Raw genomic sequence first — 16,041 nt, 5'->3', positions numbered from 1 at the left:
GTTGTTTCCAGGTTTGGACTATTATGGGAACAATATATAATAGCATGATACAATTTAGTATTACATGATTACAGCTGATATATATGGTATATAAATATCTCATAGATAATATCCTGGTGAACATAAGAGCAACTTTCCCCCACTGCTCTGAGTTACTCCCTATGCCATATATCACCATGCATATATAGGCTCTCTTTTCTGTTCCACTCATCTATTTGTCTATTCCAGCACTGACCTTGTATTGATCAATACAGCTTTACGATATCTAACCTTGGGCAGACCGAGCCCTCTCATCCCCTCCTTCTCCTCTTCCTTTACCTCCTCCCTTCTCCTCCTCCTCCTTCAATGCCTTGGCTATTCTTCTTCCTGGAATTTTTTAATATTTTGAATTATCCCATTACATGTCACTTCCACAAAATACCTCTTGGGATTTTGAATGGGATTGCTTTGAATCTAGAAATCAATTTAGAGATAAACAACCTCTTTGCATTTTGAATCTTCCATTCCATAAACATGGCATAGTTCTCCATTTGTTTAGGTTTTCAATAATGTCTCCTCATAAATGCCTTTCACATCATTCTTTTATGTTTGTTCTAATTGCTATGTTTGGATGCTATTTGTAAATAGTATATTTTAAAATTACATTTTCTATTTGTTGCTCTTATATAGAAATACAATTGAATTTTGATACTGATTTTATTTTTTGGTAACCCTGTTATAAACTTTCTTATCAATTCTAATATTTTATCTGTAAAATTTTTTTATTTAATACGTAGACAATCATTTTATCTGACAACAGTCATAGTTTGGCTTCTTCCTTTCCAAAGTTAACAGTCTTGATTTTTTTCTTCTCTCTGTGCATAGCCAGGACCTCATGTTCAGTGTGGAGCAGCCATGGTGACAGCGGTGATAGGAGGTGGTCTTTTCTTGTTCATCATCTCAAAGGGAAAGTTCTCAAACATTTGTTAAATTTGATATTTATGGTACATTTTTGTAGCTTCTCTTTATCTGATTCAGTTTACTCAGTTTTTAAGCTGGTACTGAATTTTATCAAATGCTTTTCTTACATCTATAGGGATGATCATAGAATTTTTTCCTGTATCAACCTGCTAATATGGAAAATTGCTAACTGATTTTTTTAAATGTTAAATCAACCTTGCATTCCTTGGATAATTCTGACTTCATCAAATTGTATTGTCGTTTTAACATATTGCTGAATTTGGCTTACTATTACAGTAAAACTTATCAATAACTCCCCAAAAATAACCTGAAATTGAGAGTAAGACATTGGCAATTTTTCCTCTGCTTTCTCAAACAGAGCCTGATTAAAGTTCTTAACCTCTTCAGGGAGCTGGAGGGGGCCGGGTAGCTGTAAATAATCAATTATTTCCTGGAAAATGGAGACGTAGAGGACAGGTCCCTGCACCCCAATATTCTCTCAGCTTAATCAGAGGGTTTCTGATCCATGTGAACGTCTTTGAGAGCTGAGTCACCACAAGAATCAGAATTTTCCCCACTGGCATTTAAGCCAAAAGTTGATAAACAGACAAAAAACATAAAGAAAGAAGAGGGGAGGGAAAAGAAAAGAAGAGGAGAAAAATGAAACCCTCCCATATAAAAATGAAACCCTCCCGAATAAAAATGAAACCCTCCCACATAAAAATGAAACCCTCCCACATAAAAATGAAACCCCTCCCACATAAAAATGAAACCCCTCCCATATAAAAATGAAACCCCTCCCATATAAAAATGAAACCCCTCCCATATAAAAATGAAACCCCTCCCATATAAAAATGAAACCCTCCCATATAAAAATGAAACCCTCCCATATAAAAATGAAACCCCTCCCATATAAAAATGAAACCCCTCCCATATAAAAATGGAACCCTCCCACATAAAAATGAAACCCTCCCACATAAAAATGAAACCCTCCCATATAAAAATGAAACCCTCCCATATAAAGCCACAGCAGGGACTGAGGGCTCCTGCAGTTCCACAGCTCTCACCCGAGAGTGGCAAGCCAGGGATCTGGGTAAGTGTGACGTGGCCACTCATGACTTCACGATAATGGGACCTGCGTTTATACAATTGATATTATTTGAGTCTCATTATCAAATTGTGGTGGGGCTTTACTAAATTTTGAAAAGTTTTACATCTGTGTCCATGAGTGAAATTAGCCTGGAAATATTTGTCTTTTGTACCAAGCTTTTGCTATATCATAAAATAAACTGCGAAATGTTTCTTCTGTTGTCTGGAGGAGTGTGTGTAAGAAAACCATTGTTTCCTCCCTGAATGTTTAGAATAACTGCATAGTGAACCCAGCTGGCCTGGAGTTTTCTTTTAAGGGAAGCCATGTAATACTGACTTAATTCTTTCAAGGTTTTGGACTGTTGCAGTTTTCCGTTTCTTCTTGAGCCAGTCTTGGTATACATCTCCCCAAATTTGTCCACTTGATCCATATTTTCAAATTTATTGTATAAAGTTTTAGCAATATCTTTTTTTCTAATATGTTTGTGTGTGTGTGGCATCTATAGTGATATTCTCTTTTTTATTCCAGGATCAATTATTTGTACCTTCTCTCTATTTTTTATCAATTTCACAAGAGGTTTTGTCAATTTTATTAGTTATTGAAGAACAGATCTTTAGCTATCTAGATCCTTCCTATCGTGTTTGTTTTTTGTTTCATTCACTTAATTACTGCTCCTATCTTTATTATTTATTTTCTTTTTCTTTTTTTGGGTTAATTTTGTGTTTGCTTTTTAAACTTTTTTGATAGATATTAAGCTTATTAATTATCAGCCTGTCTTCTTTTCTAATATATGGTACAAAGCTATACATTTTTCTTTATTACTTCTCTGGCTTGATCCATAGTTTTAATATGCAGCATTTCATTATTCAGTTCAAAATTTAATTTTCTTTTTAAAGATTGGCACCTGAACAAACAACTGTTGCCAAACTTTTTTTTCTGGTTTTCCTCCCCAAATCTCCCCAGTACCTAGGCTGTATACTTCTAATTGTTGGTCCTTCTAGTTGTGGCATGTGCGATGCCGCCTCAACATGGCCTGATGAGCAGTGCCATGTCCCTGCCCAGGATGCAAACCAGTGAAACCCTGGGCCGCCAAAGCAGATCTCGTGAACTTAACCACTTGGCCATGCGGCCAGCCACCAAAATTTAATTTTTATCATAATTTATTACTTGACATAAGACTGACTTAGAATGATGTTGTTAATTTCCAAAGATGCGAGAATTTTCTACCTGTCGTTTTGTTGTTGATTTCTCCTTTAATTTCATTATAATCAGAAAATATTTGGATAATGTTTCAATCCTTTGAAATGTATTAACTCTTGCCTTTTTATCATTGTTTGTAAATGCTTTGTGTACTAGAAAATAATGTGTTTTTTGCAGTTGGTTCCATTGCTCAATAGATGCCCATAAATCTAGTTTGTCGTTAAATTGTTCCATCTTTTATATCGTAACCAACTTTTTGTTGGTCTGATTATTTCTATCAATCACTGAGAGGGGTATGGTAAAATTTTCCCCTATAACTGTGAATTTGCCTATTTCTCTGTGTAGTTCTATCAAGTTTTTGTTTCATATTTTGGTGTTATTTTATGAGGTGCATACATATTAGATAATCATTTCTTCCTGATTAATTGAAATTTTTATTATCATGAAGCATCCTTCCTTATCTTTCACAATGTTTTTTGCCTTATAGTTTGTCTGATATTAATCTATTTATACCAAATACTTTAGCAAGTACAAATGTTATATTCTTTCCATTCTTTTATTATTATTCTCCCTGTATTCTCTGGATGTGTACAGTTCAATTTTAAAAATTCAATATAGCATTCTTTGTCTTTTTAAGTCAAAAATTTAGTCATTTACATTTCATGTAATTATTAAGATATTTAGGTTTAAATCTGCCATCTTATTTTGTGATTTCTCATCTCTTCTATTTTTTTCTCTCCTTTTTTGTAGTATTTTGATTGGCTAAGAATTCCTTATCATTCAATTTTTCCCTCTAATCATTTGGAAGTTGTGCATTTAATTATCTTATTTTGCTGGTTATTCTAGAAATTATAACATCAATAGTTAAATTATCAAGATATAAAGATAATCAAGGGGCCGGCCCCGTGGCCGAGTGGTTAAGTTCTCACACTCTTCTGTGGCGGCCCAGGGTTTTTCTGGTTCGGATACTGGGCGTGGACATGGCACCGCTCATCAGGCCACGCTGAGGCGGCGTCCCACGTGCCACAACTAGAAGGACCTACAACTAAAATATACAACTAGGTACTTGGGGAATTTGGGGAGAAAAAACAAAAACAAAAACAAAAAGATTGGCAACAGTTGTTAGCTCAGGCGCCAATCTTTAAAAAAAAAAAAGATAATCAAAACCTTTATTAGTTTCTTGGATAATACAAGGACCTTAGAATAATTTAACTCCACTACATCCATAATTTCTCTCTCCTTTTTAGGCCCCACTAAATATTGTTATTAATATTACATTCAGTTTTTGTTCATTTCCATTTACCTGGATATTCAGTTCTCTCTTTGTTATTAATTCTTTTTCGAAATTCTACAGCTCTCACCCTAGAACTGCAGGCCAGTGAGCTGTGCAAGTTTGACTTGGCCACTCATGAGCTCAATCTCAAAACCTGCATCTGTGATCGCTTGTCTTCGGCTTGGGATCTCCTTTAGAATACTCATTGGTGAGGGTCAGTTGGTGATGAATTCTTTTAGTTTTGATTTGTCTGGAAAATGCCTTTATTTGACTCTCATTCATGAGGTATAGATTCACTAGATATAGAATTCTAGGCTGGCAATTGACGATATCAATGCACTGTTTTCTGCTTTGAACATTGTAGTTGAGAATCTAGCTGTGTGTAATTGTCAGTCATTTGAAAGTGATCTGTCCATTTTATTTGGTGGATTTTAAGATTTTCTCTATGTCTTATAATTATTTTTTTATAATTATAATTTTTTAATTATAATTATTACCTTATAAGGTATCCATTGAGTTTCAAATTTCGATTATTTATTCATTTGTAGAAGTTCTGTTTTTCAAGTAAACTACATCCCTTTTTATAATTTCATGTTTCCTGCATATATTTCAAGTTTTTATTTTACTTCTTTAAACATGATATGTTTAGTTGTTTAAAATGTGTGTCTGATAATTCTGCTCTTTGAAATTCTTACAGTTCTGTTTCTGCTGTTTTGTATCTCTCAGTTCTCATTCATGTTGTCTTCCTACCACCCTCCACCACTATCAGTTTGGTGTCTTGTCATCTCTGTCTTCCTGCTTGTCAGGAAAACAAGAAAATTACATGTTTGTAATTGACAATTACTTTTGCTTGTTCGTTGCCCAAAGTCTAGGATGGATATGTCTCCTTCAGAGAACATTTACTTTTCCTTTTTAAGAATGTTTGGGATACTAACAGTTGCAACCATCTCAAACCAATTCTGTAGTTTGATTTTCCTTGGCCTTTGAGTTCTAGACCATGTGTACCCAGGTGCAAATCTTTGTAAGAGCTGATCGGTGGCCCCAAATTCTCTGGAATTTTGTTCTTTCATTATTCTTCTCTTGCTCTGTTTCTCTCCAAGGCAGTGTTTTTTAAATCCCCTATGGTTGGGGTAGAGGGTGGGTTTAGATATGGTTCACCCTTACTCCGAGTGTGATTCCCTTTAGGGATCCCAGCTTGATGTCTCCTTTAAGACCTTGGATACCAGGACTGACTTCTGTTCCTCTTGTACTATGTGGCTGCAGAACCAAAACCCAAGCATAGATACAGCAAATGCCCTCAGGACATGAGCACCTTTGGTGAGCACATACACTCTCATACGTATACAGCACATACATATGCTCATAGCTCTCATTGCAGACTTTCATGCAATAACTTGGATTTTCTACTGTCTTTTCAGATTTTTGATACTTTTAAAGTTGTATTTATTTATTTTTTGAGAAAGGCTGGCCCTGAGCTAACATCTGTGCCCATCTTCCTCTACTTTATATGTGGGACGCCAGCCACAGCATGGCTTGATAAGTGGTACGTAGGTCCGCACCAGGGATCCAAACCAGCAAACCCCAGGTGGCCTAAGCAGAGTACGCGAACTTTGCTACGCCACCGGGCTGGCCCTTAAAGTTATTTTTTTAAATATGTAAAACTATGTTATATAATATTTTTCATTGTTTTTAGCTGGAGAGTTAATCTCACTAAACCAGTCTGCTGTTTCTGGAAACCAGAGGCATTATTTAACTTCAAAGCATTTTCATATATATTACTTTTTAAAATAAAACTAAAAGAAAAGAAAAATGTAAACAGATATAAAAAATGTCGGGACTGCAGACAAAGAGGTATGTACGAGATACAGGCAGAGTAGGGAAACTGTCTAGAGTGTGAGGTAAGTTTTCGCAGAGAAGATGCTTCAGCTGAGTCTACAACAATTAGGAGGAAAGTCCAGACAAAGGCAAAAATGTGGGCCCATCAGGAAGAGGAAACAGCAAGTGCAAATGCAAGAGGAATGAGAGCAGGCACATTCAGGGAGATGACAGGTATGGCTGCCACATGCAGCTGACAGCCTGGGGGCAAGCTGCAGCCTCTCCAGCATTGCTGTTCTTCTAACTTCACTCTCTCCTTCGTCCTATTAAAGTCACTTCTGGGGCTGGCCTGGTGGTGTAATGGTTAAGTTCGTGGGCTCCACTTGGGTGGCCTGGAGTTCACGGGTTCAGATCACAGGCATGGACCTTGACACTGCCCATCAAGCCATGTGTGGCGGCGTCCTACAAACAAAACAGAGGAAGATTAGCACAGATGTTAGCTCAGCAACAGTCTTCCTCAAGCAAAAAGAGGAAGATTGGCACAGATGTTAGCGCCACTCCTCCTCACCAAAAATAAACAAAGTCACTTCCTCCTCACCACTGACCTGACTCTTGATTTTATCTCTCAATTTCAGCCCTGTCCCTGCTCATCAGATTTGATGGGAGGTTTTGTTTTCCCACAACAACTCTGAACGCTCAATGATTTTCACTCACCCTCTCACTCCCTGTGGTCCTGATTCCCTTAGTTGGTTTTCAAACTAAAATTAAAGCCCTGGTACTGACCAATTTGCATCACTGAGGCCCCTCTTGTGACAACTGATGGTGCTAATCACCAAGATCTGAAGAAAGGAAGAGCAGCAGTTTTGTGAAAGAAGATGATAAGTTAATCTGAAGCATGTAGAATTTAAGAAACTGAAAATTTCAGTAGGTTGTTAGACATATACATCCAGAACTCAGAAGCATACTCAGAACTAGAGATAAAGATTTAAGAGTAATTAGTATATAAGCGGTAGCTGAAACCTTGGGAAAGGCTGAAGTTGCTCTGCTAGATCAGGTAGGATGAGATCAATGATCCAAGAATGAACCTGGAGGTCACCAACATTAAATGGATGGTCAGAAGAGAAATGGAAAGGACATGGTCAAAAATGCAGACATTCTAAGTTTCTACTTCAGTTTGCTCTGGATTACGGACTGTAGGAGTTAATGTGGTTTCTAAAAATGCCTAACTTATCACCAGGAGAATAGCTTGGGCTCTGCGAGAATCCAATCCAACAGCTATTAAAAAATATACCTCTCTTTGAACAAATGCTGTTAGAAACGTGAAAAGTACTGTTCTATACGTCTCCAGATCCTAGTTGGTTTTTTTATTGCTCTATTTTTAAATAGTTCATGGAATTAGAATAATAGAAGTTTAGATAGCATAGTCACTGAATTGTGTTTCACTAAATTTTTTAAGCTGATGCATTGCACTCTTCCCAGTGAATGTGGAAAAGTGAACACTGCTATGCAGTCAGAGACTCCAGCTAGATGGACGCTTAGAGGTTTTCTGAACCAACCAATCAATTGATTTTTTTAAAAAAGGAACACAAGAACAATCAAGGTTAAGTGACTTGTCCACATTGGATCTGCAACATTAAGTTGTAGAGCTTCAAATGGAGTTTGTCCATTTGTCTGTCCAGGCCATTGTTTACTAATAGCTATTCCTTACAGAAAACTCAACAACAGCAAACAGTGTTTCTCTGTTTGACCCAACTGGAACCTAGAGTAGGCACACATGGCCAGCATGGTAGCTCAGCAACGCCATCAGGGACCAGATTGTCCCACCTTCCCACTCTCCACCCTTCTGCTTGTCAGCTCACAGTAGCAAGATGGCCCTGCATTTGTGGCTGGAGAAAGAGGAAAAGGGTGAAGGGAAGTGTGCAGGGGAAAAGAAATATCTTTCTGTGAGGCTTTGACTGCTTCTCTGGACAGGAAATCTTAGCTGGGGACTTCCCCACATCTGCTTGTCCAGACTGTGCCGCATGGTGACTTTCAGCTGTCCGGGCCCAGGAAGAGAAGAGCAGGGAGAGGGTCTGAAATGCTTTTCTTGTCTTATCACTTTCAAACTAAAATGATTAATAATTTTGCTCCTGTCGATTTTAATACTAGAATATAATTATCTTTCTCTCTTTTAATATTTTTAATGGTGACATTCATGAATATGTACATGAATATGACTTTGTGTGCAGTTTAACCAGTGGAGGTAAATCTAACACCTGTGACCACCATCCAGAACAAGAGACAGAACACCCCAAATCCCCATTTACCTCTTCCCCATCACACGCACCCCAGGCCTCTGACATTTTTAGCGATCACTGCCTTTTCTTCCTCGTTTTACAACATGTGTGTGCCTCCATAGAATAGACAGCTTCATTTTGTCCGTTTCTGAATGCTATGTAAATTGAATCATACTGTACATATTCTTTGGGGATTTGCTTTTTCCCCCCAATATTTTGTTTCCCTGATTCATCCATGTTGTTTTCTATATCTGGCATTCATTTATTTTCATGGTGGAATAGAATCCCATTGAATAAATAATCTTCCACTTCTGGATCCATTCTTCTATTGATGGGCATTTGAGTTCTTCCCACATGGTGCCATTATGAGTAATACCACTATGAAAGTGTGCATATATCTTTCTACACATCAACACTTGTATTTGAGGTATATCCTAGGAGCGGAACTGCTGAGTAAAAAATAGGGCATGATTATTGTCAACTCACTGGATAACACTAAACTCTTCAAAGTGATTGCACAAGTCCCCTCCCTTCAGCTCTGAGTGAGAGTTCCCGATGCTCTGTGTCCTTGTCCTTGTCAACATTTGGTAGTACTCAGCTTTACATTCTATGGTGTGATGGCAAGGCAGAATGTCTCTCCTGCGTGTGCAGTTTTAGCTTGTGTTTCTCCGATGGCTGATAAGATCGAGCACGTGGTCACATGTTCACTGGCCCTTGATCACCTTTTTTGTGATATGCTCATTCAAGTCTTTTTGCTCATTTTTCTGTTGGTCATTCTGGCTTTTCTCACTGAGTAGTAGAGGCCCTTTATATATTCTAGATACTAGTTTTTTGTCAAATATCTTTTCCCACAGGCTGTCTTATCTTTTCATTCTTTGTGTGTGTGTGCTTTGATGAATAGAATTCTTAATTTTAATGTGTTAAATTTAGCAAACTTGTCCGTTTGTGGTTATTACTTACTGTATCTTGTTTAAGAAATTTTTCCCTACCCCGAGGCCATGAAGATATTCTCCAGCACTCTCTTCTAAAAGGTTTTACTTTTACATTTGGTCTGTGAGTTTCTACTTCTGGTAATCAAGGACTAAGACCCACTGGATGACCTTCCCTCCCCTGCAGAAAACAAGTATAAAACCTGGATGCATTACAAGAGGCAAGAAGCAACCCCCTGAAGGAACCAGACGGAGCACTGACGCATATAGACTCTGAGGGGAGTTCATGCTCTTGGAGGAGGGGCTGGGAGCTATATAATAAGTTTCTGTTTCTAGGTCTTCAATCTGTGGTCTGCACAGCAAGCACAGTGATAGGTGCCAAGAGGACCCACATGGAATAACTTGCAGTCTGTTTTGGTGCGGGGAACCAGAAGGTTGGAGCCAGGAACATGGTATGAACGCTGAAGAGAATGGCAAAACTCCATAAGTGAGAGAGCCAGACAAGGGATCCCCACAGTCTGCCTCCCCTCCTGACTGGCTGACCCTGAAAGACACATGCAGGCAACCAACTGAGAGTCACCTGCTGAAGACAGAGATCTGGACAGACTAAAACTCCACTCAGGAACCGCAGTTCCAGCCCAGCCAAGAAGACCATCTACGAAGTAAAGGACTCAGCAATGGTGGAGAAAAATAAGAGAACTCTGAATTCCACAGCTTTGTTTGCATAACAACCAGGACACAGCCCAAAACTACCTGACACATGGAGAACCAAGAAAATAGAACATGCTCGCAAGAGAAAGGGAAATCAATTGAGTTGGACTCCGAGTTTGGCTCCAGTTATTGGAATTTACATTTCAGTCTTTAGTTGCTTTATTAATTTTGTGCACGTTGTTAGCAAGGAGTCTGTTTTCTTTCCTTTCTTTTTTTTTCCTGTCTGGTTAGTCAATTTTCTCAGTACTGTTTATTGAAAAAACCCATCCTTGCCCACTGATCTAAAGTGTGGTCTCTGTCATACATCACAGGGCCATGATTCATGTGCATGCGAGTCTCTTTCTAGGTTTTCTGTTCTACTCAGTTAGCTCACTTGTCCACCAACACCACATTATGTAGCTGTATAATACAACTTGATAGCCGACACAGCAGTCTTCTCACCTTATTCAAGGATATCCTGGCTACTCATGGCACTTTGCAATTCCATATATATTCTAGATGTAGCTTATCAAGTTACATTAAAAAAACGTGAAAAGGGGATGGCCTGGTGGTATAGTTGTTAAGTTCGCGTGCTCCACTTTGGTGGCCCAGGGTTCACAGGTTCAGATCCCGAGTGTGAACCTACACACCACTCATCAAGCCATGCTGTGGCAGCGTCCCACGTATAAAATCGAGGAAGACTTGGCGCAGCGCTAAAGCATCTCCCCTGGGAGTCCTCAGGGGGTCAGCAGGAGAGGGAGTGTGTCCCCCCAAGATTTCCCACCCTGGGCAGGCCCTGCCCTGGCTGTCCTCCAGGTGAGGATGCAGTGGCAGCACCCTCGGGACAGAAGTGGCTGTGTCACCCTGGCTTTCCTGTATCTTTCTGTTTTCATCCAGTAATTGACCTCAGAGTTCCTGCTGCTTCAGACCTTCAGTGCTTCAGTGATATTTTCTTTCCCTAAATGCAGTCTTTTTCATTCCACTTCATTTCAGCAGGAAGGCTTAGCCTGACACCAGCACCAGACACCAGGAGCATCAACCATCCTGTTTGTCATGTTGGATGCTACGTCTGCCAAGCCAACTTGGTTCATCCTGGGATATGACAGAATAACATCAGAAATACCTCAGAGGGAGGTGGGACTTCGCAACCAATCACAAATTCCAATCAAATGGGCCACAGCTGTAAAGCAAACACAAGCTCATATTTAAACATTTTTTGAGTTACAAATGTCTTAGTGTCCTTGTTTAAATGAATAAAAATAGAAAGCTTAGTTTTCATCTGTCTGATCTGAGGAAAAGTCTTACAATAAACCTCTTCAAGATGCAGATCTAAGAGCAATAGAACAGGAATCAGGGACACTGTTGAACAAATCAGAAGCACCAGCAAAATCTGTGATTGCATGATTGCCTGTGTGCATGCAAGGAGAAGGAAATTTTCCAGCTATGTCTGGCTTTCATCAATATGCCAGTAAATTTTATCTCTTTTCAATTTCTGGGGTTTAGTGTCTGTAATATTTGCCATTTTCAGTGTTCTTTGAATAAAGAAAAATTTGATGATGTTTCTCAATCTTTGTTCCATTTTGCTGTGAGGACCCTGTGTATATTTAGCAACAATAAGGTCTTCTTTTTTCCACCACAAAAGAATATGGACTTCCTTCAGTCTGGACTAAAGTCATTATTACTTAAAAAAAAAAGTCAGGCAAGGGATTCTCTAAATAATGTGCAGTGGATTTTATGAATCAAAGTCCCACTCCTTTTATGTGTTGGTGTGGAGTAGGTGGACATGCATGTTCTCTGGGTGTGTAAACTACTCACAGAGATTATCCACCAGCGATTACTTCACCAAGTGGCATTTAGAAAACATTTCACCATTTGGTAGATGCTTATTATAAATAAGTTTAAGGAAAGAGGCAAAATGTAACTTGTAAACATTACAGACTTGAGTATCACAGAAAAGAACCTTTCAGAAGGCGAATTTTTGGTTTTGCAAACCTCAGGACATAGGTTAGTCACATTCTTTTATGAAGAGGATAGGTCGTTGATCATCACAGCACATGCCTGTGTCGATCTTGGGCAGGAGAGTGTTTTCTGCTCTCCCAAGGTGCCAGAAAGGGGCAGGCACAGGCGAGTGATTAGCCAAGTCACATAATCAAAGGAGTAACAGCAAAAAGGAGCGTTCAAGACCAGCTGGTCCAACAGACAGTCTCCCAGGGCCCAGGGAGACTTGGTGTTTGATTAGCCGGCGGTCCCGCCAAAATGATCCATTTCCATCTCTGGATGTCCTGGGAAGATGATGCTCTCGGTTCCAGAGAATGTTCCCCTCCCTGGGAGCATCTTGACAGTCTTAACATTCACTGTAACTGTGAATCACAAATCTGAATATCCTGAAGCCAGCTGCAGAGGATCCACAGTCCACATTCTCATCTTGATGGTCTTCTGGTTAGTTACCTGGGAAGCAAAGAACTAAAGGTTCTGGGAGCAGGAGTGAAATTTGGAATCTGCCTTTTATCACTGATTGTATGTGGTCCTCCATTCTAATGACTGGAGGAAACACACAGGTCCACATGGAGAAGCCATGGATTGCTCTGAGAACAACCGCTGGCTGGCTGAGAGGACGTGTGTGCTCGACCCTGTCTTTCTGTTCACTGTGCCAGCATCAGCAGCCACGGAAAGAGATTGTCTTTCCCGATAAACTTTATGGAATCTTGAACTATTTCTCTGAACTTTCACTTAAGCATCACAATCATTTTAACACATACAAAAAAAGCAGGGAAAAGCCTTTTTAGAATGGTCAGAAAGAAATTTCTTTTAAGTAGTTTATTCTCAGTACCATTTAAGTGATGAGATGGCATTTTGTGTGAATAAAAAGAGAAGAGATAGAAATACAGAAAATATGACAGTTGTTCAAGTTTCTGCTTTATGTTCACTTTACCCTGACAGTTGTTAGGACTGAAGATAAGGAATCCGAAGTAAGGTCCTTACAGTGTGTCCTGGAACACTGCCGGATGTCACAGACGATCAAGGAATGTTGATGAAAGAAAAAGGAACAGGACTATTTTTATCAGCAAAGACTTCCTTCCAGGTTAGATCACAAATCACCTAGAACAGACAGAGGAAACTCATGTTTCCCCAAATGATTTTTAAAGTCTTTCTCACACATTGAACACTTCTATTGAATCCTTTCTAACGGGACAGGAATTTAGTAAATATCATTAATTGTTCAAATATATAATCAATGAAATATACACATACAATGTGCCTACTTCTGATTATTGCCTTATATTTTCCAAGATAAAATTTAAGAAATAATTTGATCAAAACAACAACTGTTAAGGATCATCATCCTCTCAGGACCCCTGCTTTAAGATGAGCAACCTCACCTGCTCCAGTATTCTAACCGGCTGGATATTGATCTTCAACAAACAGTGTGACTAGTCATATCTGGTGGGAGTGGGGGTTAGACACAAATCACAGCACAACTTTCACTTTCACATTTGCATAATTTTATAGATTATTTACAATTTTACAACAATGCACTACTTTCATAATAAAATATAAAGACATTTATGTTTCGGGTAAAAATTGAGCTGCTCTTCCGAGCAAATACTGATATTTAAACATACCAAAAGCCATTAAAGCCAGAATTACGTATTGTGAATATTTGTTGACATCATTACTTTGTTTTATACCACACATGATTTTTTTAAAAATTCCAGCTTTATTGAAGTATAATTAACATATAGAATTGTAAGATATTTACACTGTACGATGTAAATATGATTTGATATATGCAGACATTGTGAAAGGACTCCCCTCATCTGGTTAACTAAGACATCCGTCGCCTCACATATTTATCTTTTTTTTTTTTGGATGAGAACACCTAAGTTCTATTCTCTTAGCAAATTTCAGTTATACAATACAGTGTAAGCAACCCATAGTCACTACATTATACAGTAGCTCCTCAGACCTTACTCACCTCGTAACTGATTGTTTGTACCCTTTTACCAACCTGCCCCCACTCCCCTCACCCCCCCAGCCCCTGGCAACCACTTTTCTACTCTCTGTTTCTATGAGTTTGATGTTTTTAGATTCCCCATTTAAGTGATACCATGCAGTATTTGTCTTTCTCTGGCTTATTTCACTTAGGATAATGCCCTCAAGTTCCACCCTGTCATTACAAATGGCAGGATGTCCTTTTTTATGGTTTAACGATAGTCCATTGTACATATATACCACATCTTCTTTATCCATTCATCCATAAAGGACACAGGTTGTTTCCATGTCTTCACTGTTGTAAATATCACTGCAGTGAACATGGGAGTGTAGATATCGCTTCACAATACTGACTTCATTTCCTTTGGCTATGTACCCAGAAGTGGGATTGCTGGAACATATGGTAGTTCTATTTTTAATTTTTTGAGGAACCTCCATACTGTTTTCCATAGTGGCTGTAACAGTTACATTACCACCAACAGTGCACAAGGGTTCCCTTTTCTCCACATCCTTACCAAAATTTGTTATGTCTGTCTTTTTGATAATAGCTATTCTGACAGGTGTGAGGTGACAGCTCATTGTGGTTTTGATTTGCATTTCCCCGATGATTAGTGATATTACAATATATTATTTTTAATGGCTGTGTAATAATTCACTTTGCTTCAGTTTTTCACAATTATAATAAACCCATAGTGAACATATTTTTACATTACACACTTTTTGCATATTTCTGATTATTTTCTGAAAACAGAGTTCTGGAAATGGGAAACTATTGCTTCAGGAAATGGGAAAGCCTAAGAGGAATGTGAGCTTCAGGGGAAGTGTGACTCAGTATCCCAACGACACCCTCAGAACTTGGTTTATCCCTACTTTTAATTTCTACGTTGACCTTCATTCTGATCCAGCGGGAAAGAGTGCTTCCATCCTCGACCACTTTCCCATCAATGTTTAGTTCCTTCAAAATGCTTTGATTTGGTCTGAACCAATCATTCCACACAGATACAGTGAAGGCTACGGCTACAGTGTGGTACACAAGCAGAGGGATGCTGATGGTGAAGGGTCTGTGTCACATGCCCCAGGAACCTGGTAAAGTCGATTCCCTCACCCTGTGAGGTCTGTGCGTGGAGTGAGGTTCCCTTTGGAGGCCTGCCTGACATCAGGAAAAGGAGGACTAAAGGCTGAGCAGCAAAAACAGCAAATGCCAGGCCAGTTTCACATTTGCATGTAGGAAAACTATGGTACAACCAGTTTGACTGAAGCGACATTTATACAAACCACTCGTTGTAAATGAGATTAAAGTGGCAATGTAGATTGAGATGGTCCCCTACTTTTATTTAATGTTATCTGAAATGCTCATTTATGTTGTAAATTTGGTAATTTTTTTCATTGTCCCTTTCTTTTTTTTTTTCTGTCTGCTACTATCATTAATTCAGGACATTGTTATTCTTTTCAGCCTCACAGCACCCATCTGTAAGATAGGTGCAAATACAAAAAGTAAGGCAAAAAGGAATCAGGGAAATGACAAGATTCACTCACTTTATTCATTCAGCAAATATTTCCTAGGACCTATGATAGGCCAGGTGATCCTCAAGTCCTAAGATTCAGCAGTGAACAAAATGAAGCTGCTTTCCTAAGGGAAGCTAAATTCCAGTGGTGAGACAGACAGTGAAGAAACAGACACATGTCTATTTAGAATGTCGAGGGATGAGAGTGTGTTGTAAATATGTTCTGTTTCATATAACATATGGATGTATCATATGTCAGGGGACGTTAACCGCCTTGGATCAAAGATCATGCAGCCAGATCATTACGTACAACAGCCCATGGACTTCTGCT

At 38.9% G+C, this 16,041-nt stretch overlaps 1 long non-coding RNA gene across 1 annotated transcript; it reads left to right on the top strand.

Annotated features, from left to right (window-relative positions):
• The first annotated feature begins 1,942 nt into the window (after positions 1–1,942).
• Positions 1,943–11,483, top strand: LOC139080466 (uncharacterized). Its single transcript, XR_011534996.1, has 2 exons — positions 1,943–2,032; positions 11,206–11,483. It is a non-coding gene; the product is annotated as an uncharacterized lncRNA (long non-coding RNA).
• The last annotated feature ends 4,558 nt before the right edge of the window (positions 11,484–16,041 follow it).

Source organism: Equus przewalskii, chromosome 30, assembly GCF_037783145.1.
Source record: "Equus przewalskii isolate Varuska chromosome 30, EquPr2, whole genome shotgun sequence".
NCBI lineage: Eukaryota > Metazoa > Chordata > Mammalia > Perissodactyla > Equidae > Equus > Equus przewalskii.
This window is presented reverse-complemented; position numbering and strand designations above follow the sequence as displayed.